The following is a 15,352-nucleotide window of genomic DNA, read 5'->3' on the forward strand; positions in this document are numbered from 1 at the left end:
GTATTTATGGATGTTTGATGTACCAGAACAATACATAATTATTAGCTGAAGAAAATGAAAGGTTTCCTCCTCAAACTACCGTCATCTGTTTATTCTTTTAAGGTTTGCATCAAGGTACCGTATTTAGTTTGATGTTAAGCGGTTCGCATCAAGGCAGCGTATTCAGTTTGTTGTTAAATGGTTCCCAACTAGCTGCCGTATTCAGTTTGCTGTTAAACGGTTTGAAATGACAAGACGCTATATGCCCGAAATTTTAATGTTTGTTGTGTGCTATGACTTTATGGTCTTAAATTATTTTTCTTGAATACAAAGTGTAAATTTAAGAGGCACTAATAGTGCTAGTGCTGTGAGTTAAATCCCAAATAATAATAAATATTCTATCACATGAGCAAAGCTAATAGTGTTTATTCCGAATGAATTCCAATAATGAATGCGCTGATGTACCGATTGCCGTGAATCAACTCATGTGCCATCAGTCTCGATTCATAACAATGATATAATCCAAAATGACCTTGAATGAATTCACTATAATCTAAAAAAGTAAAGTCCTAAATGTCATTGAACATATTGTAATTCCAATAAATAATTTAAATAAATAATTACACTCAAATTTTATCTGAACACAGCTATAATTGATTCCAACAAAGACTGATTTGAAGCTAGAAAAGAATAAATTTGATTATCAGAACCTCATATAAAAAATCTGACACAATAAAATTACCAGGATGAGAGTTTTAAGTTCACTTACAGAACTTTCTAAGGTAAAAAGACCACGTCAATATGTTCGTAAATTATCTTAATGTATGATCCACAGCCTTCGACAAAATATAATATAAATTATCATTAGTTTACACTACAACAACGGAAAAAAGATAAGCACATAAGACCGATATGAATAAAATCATCTCTCATAAAGAATTTGTTTTATGTAATAAAGCTTTGTTTTACATATTATTCAGAGATACCAGTGATACATTAATAACTTAATTTACTTGGGATGATGTTTTAAAAATGATGCAATATACATACAGCAATATAGTACTTCCATACATATGAAAGTACATCTGCAATCAAACTGTCTTGGGGCCCTGAGTGGCCGAGTGGTCTAAAGCGCTCACCGTTACGGATCACTGCCATCTCACCTCTGTCTGCGTGAGTTCGAGTCGTGGATTCGGCTAATGTGGTTATGTGAGAAAGCTTGCCAGTAGCTTCTCGTGGGACGGTGCTTCTTTCCGGGGGTTTCCCGGGTTCTTCCTCCACCATTTATACTGGCCGCCATGTATAGCCTATCTTGTGCTGAAAAATGGCGTTAAACCCTACAACAACAACAACAACAAAATCAAACTATCTTTTCTATATTTGCGCATCAGATGGAGCTTTCGAAACTTGTATACATTTATAGAGTGCATTGAAATAGACAAGATATGTATATTATTGTACAAGAAAGTGAATAAAGGAGAGAACAATTAAAAACAGGTTATGTGTTGGGGGCTGTTTTATTCTTTATGTAGAAGAGTACTTACTTTATTGGACTATCTTTCTCATGCTGACACAAAAAGATACAACATAAATGTTCAATGTAATCATCATACACCCTGTAAATTAAATAATGCAGGCTATATACACTGAATGATTCGTGTCCCAGGGTTTCAAACAACAGGAACTCCCTTAACTAATTCGCTGAAGGTGAACAATTACAATAAAACTATTCCTAGTATCGAAAATGGTAGAAGTGAATACAAGTTTTTCTTAATATTTGATCCCCCCGTTAAAACGTTTGTCTTGATAACAACTGGCTTTCTATTTCTTTCAAGACAAATTTAAAGTTGGTGTGAAGAACAATGTGTACCGGCATAAATGTGATTCCACTTCAGCTAAGAATTAGCTCAAAATTCCTGATGGTCGCTGAAAAAATGGACAAAACCAAAACATTTCCCGTGTACTGAAATGGCACGGTTTCATGGCAAGATAGTATTCAAGTTTGACACTTATTGCGGTATACGGGTTTTTTTTGTGCTTATACACATCTTTAATAACATGTATTATTCTTCCAAAATGTACTAGCAAAATATTTTCTAATTTTATGATATAATTTAACATCCCTTCATTGGAAACAATTATGATATGTTCAGCTCCATGCCACAAAAACAGTTGTAAGTAACTCACCTCAGTAATAAGTACACACAAAAAAAAAACAATAGAAGATACTTCAGTTCTTAAATTACACTGATGAAATACTAGGCCCGGTGAGAAAATATCCAACACGAGTATACCTCATTAGAAAATGTGAATATATTAGTATACCTCAGTAGAAAATGTGAATATATTAGTATACCTCAGTAGAAAATGTGAATATATTAGTATACCTCAGTAGAAAATGTGAATATATTAGTATACCTCAGTAGAAAATGTGAATATATTAGTATACCTCAGTAGAAAATGTCCAAGATGAGTATGCCTGAGCAGAAAATGTAAACATAGTAGTATACATCAGTAGAAATTGTCCAACATGAATATGCCTCAGTAACAATCTTAGTATACCTCAATATAGATTGCCTAACACGAGTATGTCTGAGTAGGAAATGTAAAAATATCAGTATATCTCAGTAGAAAATGTCCAACATTATATACCAACCTTGCTGTACACGTGGTCTCTGAATACAGGTCCTAACACTGTGTCTGGATTCAATCTATGCACGAAAAACCCGGGCATTCATGACAGGTGACCTATCATAACACCTGTTTCCATGATAGGTCCTAACACTCTATGCACGAAAATTCAAGTCTTTCATGACAGGCGATCTGTCAAGGCAAGATTTCCTTTTCGAACATATTAACCTCAATTACAATGTTAGTTAAATGGAACTAGTTTTGCGTCTTATTTTAATACCAATGTTATTCTTGTGTATTGTTTTGCTTTTTGACTTAATACAGCAGGCAAAAGTAATATCTCTTTGACTGGAAAAAGTAATCGATCTTTGACAGTGAAAAATGGGCGTTATTTCAAATACTTATATTATAAAAAAACATTTATAGCTAAGAAACATACCGATATATTATTTTAGGGTTGGTAGAGATACATTTCTAAGTATTTGTGTCATGAATGATATTTTGTTACACTATACGTATTTACATCCATACACACAATACCGACTTACCTATATACACTAGGATTACATGTACAATATTGTCCACCACTATAAAATATAATAAAATCACATATTCCTTTAATTCCTATAACAAAGCCACGTAAAAATCAGTATGCTAAATATTCGATTGCAAATTTCTCAGGACAAACCTTATATTCTACTTCATCGAACCATAATTGACTTAATAAAATAACGCGTGCTTAAAACGTGTTTTACCCATTTCGCACCCAAGGAAATATGCTTATGAAAACAAACCAGTAAAATAGAAAAAAATAAAAATACTGACAATGGACGAAAAGAACCTTTCCTCAGTTTAATTTCAGCTAATGATTGAATCAACTATACAGTGATGACTGTACCTAATTTCACTTTGAATTGTCAACCAATAATCCACACACACACGTATATCCTCTATACCCACCCAGTGTTCAACAGCTTTTAATCGTAATCGTATATTTAGTGAGTCGCACAAAAATTTCAATCCGTTTTCAGAATAATTTCCTGTTCAAACGGAAGCTTGTGTAGCGATGACAAACGAGATAACCAGCTGTATAAAGTGCGACAGGTGCTGGCGAAAATCCCCTTTAAGTCATTTGTATTGCATGCTTGATAACAGATACGTTTAGGGACATTATCAAATTTGCCTACAGCTCAGTTTTGTTTGGGAAAGCTTTCTAGTCAAAGCACTCACCACATGTTTAAGCTCTAATTAGTTTTGAACTCTTTGCAGTTCTTTCATATTTGGACTGACACACGCTTAATGATATCAGATGTCAAAGACAGAACCAATATAGATTAAATAAATGACTTATTTACAGGTAGTAATGGCTAGGTATGTAGTCCAAAGATCGAGTTGCCGATATTTCAGATGTACCTCTCTAAATTTAATAAGAAACCGTTAGCATATTATCGGAACTGTTTGCAGAATTAGTTATGACGGCAACACGTGCGTTATTCCTACCACATGTTAAGGGGGTAAAACACGAAGGCGTCGCTGTAATATTTTCTTAAACTTCCATGGATCCAATGAAATGCCGCAAGTTAACTACAGATTAATACATTATGATATAAAGGAACGATGCGTCAAAATAACATATTTTCCCTAGCTTTGCATGCTTCTGATGGACAATTGCTTCCAATGACATCGCGGGTTCTATGGTGTTATGATATTCGAGAATTTCGGTATTCTTCTGCATCGCGCCACCTATTTTGTGCGTTTCTTGTATACACTGGATGACCATAAGTTACTAGTTCTGCATCACTAGTTGATTTCGGGTAAATGTCGGGATTGATGAAGAATACACTATTAAAAAAATACATGAATATCACAGATGTCAATCATGGCCGTGCCACATTTAACAAATCGGTTAACCATTTCGTGGTCTCATGACCGCCATATTTATCAAGAAGCAAGAGATCGAATCTATGGTAGCATATAAAAGTAAAAATGTGACGTAAGATAATGTTGTTGTTTCTGATGGCTTTCGCAACTGACAGGTGTTGACTTTAAACCTTTGTTGTACACGATTTATAACTCGGACAGGTGTTGACTTTAAACCTTTATTGTACACGATTTATAACTCGGACAGGTGTTGACTTTAAACCTTTATTGTACACAATTTATTACTTTTCGTTAGAACACCTTAAGTGGTTTAAACAGTCAGTGGTCGACAGTTGTGAAGCTCTTTCATTCTGAACGTGAGTCAGTCTTGCAAGTAGTAGACAATCCCATAATGCCTAAGTAGAAGTAATTGGTTAAGAAAAAAGAAAAGAAAAGTAAAAGAAAACAAAAATAAAAACACAACCAAGCAAAACAATACTACTGGAACTCTTTAGATCTTTGGAAGTTCGAGGGGGTACAGATGCATTGTTTGAATTTCCAATGATAAGTTTCTGTTGTTGTTGGGTGACAGAATGCTGATCATGGAAGTAGCATCCATGTTTCAAGTTGATTTACACTTTGCCAACATATACAACAAGTTCCCAATCTTAGGACAAGTATACGCCATCGTAAAGACATTTTATTTCGGTATTACCACGATCAGAGCAAATCCCCTTACATAACCTGAAATCTACAAAGCGTATGTTTATCGATCGATTCCCTCTGTCGTTTGATTTAAACTGGAAATTAAATACATCTTAATAAATAACGATGAACAACAAAATAGGCTTTTATAGTAGCTTGAACGTAAGTGTCTATATTTATTTGTTCGCTGGTAGGTAACTATAAGGTCCGGGAAACCATAGCACCCAGGTTACCTGTACAATGTATATTTCGTCTAGGCTTATCAAGACTTCCATTATGATCTATTGTTTAATAAACTATGTATATTTTGTTATAAATTTCATTACTGTCCGAATGAAGCTGACAATAAATATGGAGTGAATGAATGAAATAAACGCTATGACGCACAATCTGATCTGAAAGACAAAGTGTCAAAAGTTCTTTCCTAGCTCGAATCACATTCAAATCCTAGTTGATATGTGTCAGTGAATTGATTGCTTGCTATAAACGCATTCCAGATAGAATTTATTCTGACGTACGACAAAAGAGTCGATGAATGCATGTCTTCTACAGCTAAAGCGGGACACAATATTAAATTATTACTACAAATGGATCAATCTCACGTGGTACCATTCGCTGGCATGTCCAATAGTCTGAGATTACCAGTTCAGTTGTTTGATATAAATTCTTTGAATTTCTGTTTATTTCTCAAGATGCTCCCTTTTCAAATGCAAAAGTCCAATATGTTCTTCTAATGCAGTAGTCCTCCGATATGTCTTTCAAATACAATAGTCCGATATGTTTTTCAAATGCAGTAGTCCGATATGTTTTTCAAATACAATAGTCCGAAATGTTTTTTAATTGCAATAGTCCGATATGTCTTTCAAATGCAATAGTATATGTTTTTCAAATGTAAAAATCCGAAATGTTTTTCAAACGCAGTAGTCCGATATGTTTTTCAAACGCGATAGTCTGATTTGTCTTTCAGATGCAATAGTCCGACATGTTTTTCAAATGTAACAGACCGATATATCTTTCAAACGCAACAACCGATATGTTTTTCAAACGTATTAGACCGATATGTTTTTCAAACGCAATGGACCGATGTGTTTTTCAAACGTAATAGACCGATATGTTTTCAAACGCAATGGATCGATGTGTTTTTCAAACTCAATATACCGCTATGTTTTTCAAACGCAATGGACCGATGTGTTTTTCAAACGTAATAGACCGATATGTTTTTCAAACACAATGGACCGATGTGTTTTTCAAACGCAATATACCGATGTGTTTTTCAAACGCAATATACCGATATGTTTTTCAAATGCAGTAATTCGTGGACAAAGTATAAAACAGTAGATCAACCATGATATAATTCTCTAAATATTCTGGAAAAAGAGAGATGAAAGTTTCAACAAATCTGGTAACCTCTCCCTCCCACCGATCCCATCTATCTCTTTGCGTTTCACTCTTCGTAGTTTCAGAAGACTTAAGTGGCTTGTCGATTCTCTTTTGCTCGTCTCTACCTTTCCTTCATCTTTATCTTTTTATTTCCAATCAACAAATCACTCTCGCATTTTCCGCCGTGACTTAAATGAGAAAGACGGAAACAGTACGACTTAAATTCTCAGTTTCCCCATAACAATATAGGTAGTTTGCATTGATTTAACTTTCCTACACTTTTCCAAATACTATGATCACTTCTAGCCGTTGTTGCGCGCGTCTGTATTATGGAGGAAACACCTAATGATCTAAAATGCCCATAGGGAACTCCAAATAAAATAAGTGAATAGACAAGTATGTATTTTCCCAATACCACAGAAGACCTAAATTCTAGCCCACCAAGTCTACGAATCTTTTTCTTAACATTTTTTGTTTCAATAAAACCTAACTTACTCCGCCTATAAACCTGCATTTCTTAAAAACAAAAACAGCCAGTGGCATCTATGCATCTGTCTTGTTTTATTTTTATTACAAAAGCGAACACTCTAACCGCCGTACGATTAATGAAACTTTTTCCACAAAGCAATAGGTCATTTGTATTCATATCTGCCACAGTTCATAAACCAAAACCAAACCGAAAATAACCAGATTTGTATCAAAACACCAGGTCATCACTATACTATCATTGATAATGACATTTTTTGTTGAATAATCATTGGCCACCAACACTGAAAATCCCACATCACCCACTCTCCTGTCTGACAAATTGTTTATAAATATCTTGGAACGCAAACACACAAAATTTGTCAGGAAAGCACTACACCACAAAAACACAAGTCCCAAAGCAAACAAGTACCCAATTTTGAGTAACTATATTACACCTGATTTATAGTCAGGTTAATCAGACTCTCAAGATCATGTCACAGCAAAAGATATATTTAAGTACCATTCGTGCCTGATTTATAGTCAGTCCCTTCATATTGGTTAATTAAAACGTTATAAATATACTTAATTCCATAATCTATTTATATAACTTGCTGGTTATCGGTGTCTGGTGCCAAATATCCATGCCTCTCTTGCAGAAATTCTTCATTTTTTAATCACTTGCCTTTTTTGTTGCAAACTTACTGGAAGATGTGCATGACGCGTGGTAAAAAGATAGCATTTGCTAATTTATGCACGTGCCGCGGACACTTGAAAATGTTTAGACAAGAAGGAATAGTTTGAAATATTACAAAAAATAGCGCTTTTGCAAAGTTTAAGTGTGTGTATTCTTGCAACGTTTGTGAAATGATTGCCTCATAGAAGAATGGGTGGTCTGATGTTATGAGAGAAGAAACAATGTGTTGTTGACCAATAATTTGTTTCTATATCGTCGGAGTGTAGGTCGTCTAGTGTTGTATTTTTATTTTTTAAATTGTGCCTGATACGAGAGTAGGTCATCCAGTGCGTTGCTAAAAAATATTTAATTCGTGTGGTCCGTAAGGTCTTAAGGTCTGAGAATTGTCTTTTAAGAAAACGGGTGGAATGCAAGTGATCTGGAATTTTTCCAAACAATTGGAAGAACGAGATGTTGAGTGTTTTGGACACAAAAAGGTAAAAAAAAGTAGACTGGTTGGTCCATGGTCAAAACCTGAACAGAGTATCAACTTATACCACTAAATCCATGGTCAAAACCTGAACAGAGTATCAACTTACACCACTAAATCCATGGTCAAAACCTGAACAGAGTATCAACTTATGCCACTAAATCCATGGTCAAAACCTGAACAGAGTATCAACTTATACCATTAAATCTTTGGTCAAAACCTGAAGAGAGTATTAACTTATACCACTAAATCCATGGTCAAAACCTGAACAGAGTATTAGCTTATACCACTAAATCGATGGTCAAAACCTGAACAGAGTATCAACTTATACCACTAAATCCATGGTCAAAACCTGAACAGAGTATCAACTTATACCACTAAATCCATGGTCAAAACCTGAACAGTGTATCAACTTATACCATTAAATCTTTGGTCAAAACCTGAACAGAGAATCAACTTATACCACTAAATCCATGGTCAAAACCTGAACAGAGTATCAACTTATACCATTAAATCCATGGTCAAAACCTGAACAGAGTATCAACTTATACCATTAAATCCATGGTCAAAACCTGAACAGAGTATCAACTTATACCATCAAATCTTTGGCCAAAACCTAAACAGATCATCAACTTTACCACTAAATCTTTGGTCAAAACTTAAACAGAGTATCAACTTATACCACTAAATCCATGGTCAAAACCTGAACAGAGTATGTACTTTACCACTAAATCCATGGTCAAAACCTGAACAGAGTATCAACTTATACCACTAAATCCATGGTCAAAACCTGAACAGAGTATCAACTTATACCACTAAATCCATGGTCAAAACCTGAACAGAGTATCAACTTATACCACTAAATCCATGGTCAAAACCTGAACAGAGCATCAACTTATACCATTAAATCTTTGGCCAAAACCTAAACAGAGCATCAACTTTACCACTAAATCTTTGGTCAAAACTTAAACAGAGTATCAACTTATACCACTAAATCCATGGTCAAAACCTAAACAGAGTATCAACCTATACCACTAAATCCATGGTCAAAACCTAAACAGAGTATTAACTTATACCACTAAATCCATGGTCAAAACCCTGAAGAGAGTATGTACTTTACCACTAAATCCATGGTCAAAACCTGAACAGAGTATCAACTTATACCACTAAATCCATGGTCAAAACCTGAACAGAGTATCAACTTATACCACTAAATCCATGGTCAAAACCTGAACAGAGTATCAACTTATACCATTAAATCTTTGGTCAAAACCGGACAGAGTATCAACTTATACCACTAAATCCATGGTCAAAACCTAAATAGAGTATCATCTTATACCATTAAATCTTTGGCCAAAACCTAAACAGAGCATCAACTATACCACTAAATCTTTGGTCAAAACTTAAACAGAGTATCAACTTATACCACTAAATCCATGGTCAAAACCTGAACAGAGTATGTACTTTACCACTAAATCCATGGTCAAAACCTGAACAGAGTATCAACTTATACCACCAAATCCATGGTCAAAACCTGAACAGAGTATCAACTTATACCACTAAATCCATGGTCAAAACCTGAACAGAGTATCAACTTATACCATTAAATCTTTGGTCAAAACCTGAACAGAGTATCAACTTATACCACTAAATCCATGGTCAAAACCTGAACAGAGTATCAACTTATACCACTAAATCCATGGTCAAAACCTGAACAGAGTATCAACTTATACCATTAAATCCATGGTCAAAACCTGAACAGAGTATCAACTTATACCATCAAATCTTTGGCCAAAACCTAAACAGATCATCAACTTTACCACTAAATCTTTGGTCAAAACTTAAACAGAGTATCAACTTATACCACTAAATCCATGGTCAAAACCTGAACAGAGTATGTACTTTACCACTAAATCCATGGTCAAAACCTGAACAGAGTATCAACTTATACCACTAAATCCATGGTCAAAACCTGAACAGAGTATCAACTTATACCACTAAATCCATGGTCAAAACCTGAACAGAGTATCAACTTATACCACTAAATCCATGGTCAAAACCTGAACAGAGCATCAACTTATACCATTAAATCTTTGGCCAAAACCTAAACAGAGCATCAACTTTACCACTAAATCTTTGGTCAAAACTTAAACAGAGTATCAACTTATACCACTAAATCCATGGTCAAAACCTAAACAGAGTATCAACCTATACCACTAAATCCATGGTCAAAACCTAAACAGAGTATTAACTTATACCACTAAATCCATGGTCAAAACCCTGAAGAGAGTATGTACTTTACCACTAAATCCATGGTCAAAACCTGAACAGAGTATCAACTTATACCACTAAATCCATGGTCAAAACCTGAACAGAGTATCAACTTATACCACTAAATCCATGGTCAAAACCTGAACAGAGTATCAACTTATACCATTAAATCTTTGGTCAAAACCGGACAGAGTATCAACTTATACCACTAAATCCATGGTCAAAACCTAAATAGAGTATCATCTTATACCATTAAATCTTTGGCCAAAACCTAAAGAGAGCATCAACTATACCACTAAATCTTTGGTCAAAACTTAAACAGAGTATCAACTTATACCACTAAATCCATGGTCAAAACCTGAACAGAGTATGTACTTTACCACTAAATCCATGGTCAAAACCTGAACAGAGTATCAACTTATACCACCAAATCCATGGTCAAAACCTGAACAGAGTATCAACTTATACCACTAAATCCATGGTCAAAACCTGAACAGAGTATCAACTTATACCATTAAATCTTTGGTCAAAACCTGAACAGAGTATCAACTTATACCACTAAATCCATGGTCAAAACCTGAACAGAGTATCAACTTATACCACTAAATCCATGGTCAAAACCTGAACAGAGTATCAACTTATACCATTAAATCCATGGTCAAAACCTGAACAGAGTATCAACTTATACCATCAAATCTTTGGCCAAAACCTAAACAGATCATCAACTTTACCACTAAATCTTTGGTCAAAACTTAAACAGAGTATCAACTTATACCACTAAATCCATGGTCAAAACCTGAACAGAGTATGTACTTTACCACTAAATCCATGGTCAAAACCTGAACAGAGTATCAACTTATACCACTAAATCCATGGTCAAAACCTGAACAGAGTATCAACTTATACCACTAAATCCATGGTCAAAACCTGAACAGAGTATCAACTTATACCACTAAATCCATGGTCAAAACCTGAACAGAGCATCAACTTATACCATTAAATCTTTGGCCAAAACCTAAACAGAGCATCAACTTTACCACTAAATCTTTGGTCAAAACTTAAACAGAGTATCAACTTATACCACTAAATCCATGGTCAAAACCTAAACAGAGTATCAACCTATACCACTAAATCCATGGTCAAAACCTAAACAGAGTATTAACTTATACCACTAAATCCATGGTCAAAACCCTGAAGAGAGTATGTACTTTACCACTAAATCCATGGTCAAAACCTGAACAGAGTATCAACTTATACCACTAAATCCATGGTCAAAACCTGAACAGAGTATCAACTTATACCACTAAATCCATGGTCAAAACCTGAACAGAGTATCAACTTATACCATTAAATCTTTGGTCAAAACCGGACAGAGTATCAACTTATACCACTAAATCCATGGTCAAAACCTAAATAGAGTATCATCTTATACCATTAAATCTTTGGCCAAAACCTAAACAGAGCATCAACTATACCACTAAATCTTTGGTCAAAACTTAAACAGAGTATCAACTTATACCACTAAATCCATGGTCAAAACCTGAACAGAGTATGTACTTTACCACTAAATCCATGGTCAAAACCTGAACAGAGTATCAACTTATACCACCAAATCCATGGTCAAAACCTGAACAGAGTATCAACTTATACCACTAAATCCATGGTCAAAACCTGAACAGAGTATCAACTTATACCATTAAATCTTTGGTCAAAACCTGAACAGAGTATCAACTTATACCACTAAATCCATGGTCAAAACCTGAACAGAGTATCAACTTATACCACTAAATCCATGGTCAAAACCTGAACAGAGTATCAACTTACACCACTAAATCCATGGCCAAAACCTAAACAGAGTATCATCTTATACCATTAAATCTTTGGCCAAAACCTAAACAGAGCATCAACTTTACCACTAAATCCATGGCCAAAACTTAAACAGAGTATCAACTTATACCACTAATTCCATGGTCAAAACCTAAACAGAGTATCAACTTATACCATTAAATCTTTGGCAAAAACCTAAACAGATCATCAACTTTACCACTAAATCCATGGTCAAAACCTGAACAGAGTATCAGCTTATACCACTAAATCCATGGTCAAAACCTGAACAGAGTGTTAACTTATACCACTAAATCCATGGTCAAAACCTGAAAAGAGTATCATCTTCTACCATTAAATCTTTGGCCAAAACCTAAACAGATCATCAACTTTACCACTAAATCTTTGGTCAAAACTTAAACAGAGTATCAACTTATACCAGTAAATCCATGGTCAAAACCTGAACAGAGTATCAACTTATACCACTAAATCCATGGTCAAAACCTAAACAGAGTGTCATCTTATACCACTAAATCCATGGTCAAAACCTGAACAGAGTATCAACTTATACCATTAAATCCATGGTCAAAACCTGAACAGAGTATCAACTTATACCATCAAATCTTTGGCCAAAACCTAAACAGATCATCAACTTTACCACTAAATCTTTGGTCAAAACTTAAACAGAGTATCAACTTATACCACTAAATCCATGGTCAAAACCTGAACAGAGTATGTACTTTACCACTAAATCCATGGTCAAAACCTGAACAGAGTATCAACTTATACCACTAAATCCATGGTCAAAACCTGAACAGAGTATCAACTTATACCACTAAATCCATGGTCAAAACCTGAACAGAGTATCAACTTATACCACTAAATCCATGGTCAAAACCTGAACAGAGCATCAACTTATACCATTAAATCTTTGGTCAAAACCTGAACAGAGTATCAACTTATACCACTAAATCCATGGTCAAAACCTAAATAGAGTATCATCTTATACCATTAAATCTTTGGCCAAAACCTAAACAGAGCATCAACTTTACCACTAAATCTTTGGTCAAAACTTAAACAGAGTATCAACTTATACCACTAAATCCATGGTCAAAACCTAAACAGAGTATCAACCTATACCACTAAATCCATGGTCAAAACCTAAACAGAGTATTAACTTATACCACTAAATCCATGGTCAAAACCCTGAAGAGAGTATGTACTTTACCACTAAATCCATGGTCAAAACCTGAACAGAGTATCAACTTATACCACTAAATCCATGGTCAAAACCTGAACAGAGTATCAACTTATACCACTAAATCCATGGTCAAAACCTGAACAGAGTATCAACTTATACCATTAAATCTTTGGTCAAAACCGGACAGAGTATCAACTTATACCACTAAATCCATGGTCAAAACCTAAATAGTGTATTATCTTATACCATTAAATCTTTGGCCAAAACCTAAACAGAGCATCAACTATACCACTAAATCTTTGGTCAAAACTTAAACAGAGTATCAACTTATACCACTAAATCCATGGTCAAAACCTGAACAGAGTATGTACTTTACCACTAAATCCATGGTCAAAACCTGAACAGAGTATCAACTTATACCACCAAATCCATGGTCAAAACCTGAACAGAGTATCAACTTATACCACTAAATCCATGGTCAAAACCTGAACAGAGTATCAACTTATACCATTAAATCTTTGGTCAAAACCTGAACAGAGTATCAACTTATACCACTAAATCCATGGTCAAAACCTGAACAGAGTATCAACTTATACCACTAAATCCATGGTCAAAACCTGAACAGAGTATCAACTTACACCACTAAATCCATGGCCAAAACCTAAACAGAGTATCATCTTATACCATTAAATCTTTGGCCAAAACCTAAACAGAGCATCAACTTTACCACTAAATCTTTGGTCAAAACTTAAACAGAGTATCAACTTATTCCACTAATTCCATGGTCAAAACCTAAACAGAGTATCAACTTATACCATTAAATCTTTGGCAAAAACCTAAACAGATCATCAACTTTACCACTAAATCCATGGTCAAAACCTGAACAGAGTATCAGCTTATACCACTAAATCCATGGTCAAAACCTGAACAGAGTGTTAACTTATACCACTAAATCCATGGTCAAAACCTGAAAAGAGTATCATCTTCTACCATTAAATCTTTGGCCAAAACCTAAACAGATCATCAACTTTACGACTAAATCTTTGGTCAAAACTTAAACAGAGTATCAACTTATACCAGTAAATCCATGGTCAAAACCTGAACAGAGTATCAACTTATACCACTAAATCCATGGTCAAAACCTAAACAGAGTGTCATCTTATACCACTAAATCCATGGTCAAAACCTGAACAGAGTATCATCTTATACCACTAAATCCATGGTCAAAACCTAAACAGAGTGTCATCTTATACCACTAAATCCATGGTCAAAACCTGAACAGAGTATCAACTTATACCACTAAATCCATGGTCAAAACCTGAACAGAGTATCAACTTATACCACTAAATCCATGGTCAAAACCTGAACAGAGTATCAACTTATGCCACTAAATCCATGGTCAATACCTAAACAGAGTATCATCTTATACCATTAAATCTTTGGCCAAAACCTAAACAGAGCATCAACTTTACCACTAAATCTTTGGTCAAAACCTAAACAGAGTATCATCTTATACCACTAAATCCATGGTCAAAACCTGAACAGAGTATCAACTTATACCACTAAATCCATGGTCAAAACCTGAACAGAGTATCAACTTATACCACTAAATCCATGGTCAAAACCTAAACAGAGTATCATCTTGTACCATTAAATCTTTGGCCAAAACCTAAACAGATCATCAACTTTACCACTAAATCTTTGGTCAAAACTTAAACAGAGTATCAACTTATACCACTAAATCCATGGTCAAAACCTAAACAGAGTATCATCTTGTACCATTAAATCTTTGGCCAAAACCTAAACAGATCATCAACTTTACCACTAAATCTTTGGTCAAAACTTAAACAGAGTATCAACTTATACCAGT

The 15,352-nt window shown here is 34.7% G+C and overlaps 1 protein-coding gene across 2 annotated transcripts in view; it reads right to left on the reverse strand.

Moving 5' to 3' along the window:
* The window catches only part of LOC149781660 (G protein-coupled receptor dmsr-1-like), a 416,747-nt gene that overhangs the window by 335,073 nt on the left and 66,322 nt on the right, over positions 1-15,352 (reverse strand). The gene's annotated exons all lie outside the window — the stretch shown is intronic.

This window comes from Sinohyriopsis cumingii, chromosome 15 (assembly GCF_028554795.1).
Source record: "Sinohyriopsis cumingii isolate HCF-2022 chromosome 15, ASM2855479v2, whole genome shotgun sequence".
Lineage (NCBI taxonomy): Eukaryota > Metazoa > Mollusca > Bivalvia > Unionida > Unionidae > Sinohyriopsis > Sinohyriopsis cumingii.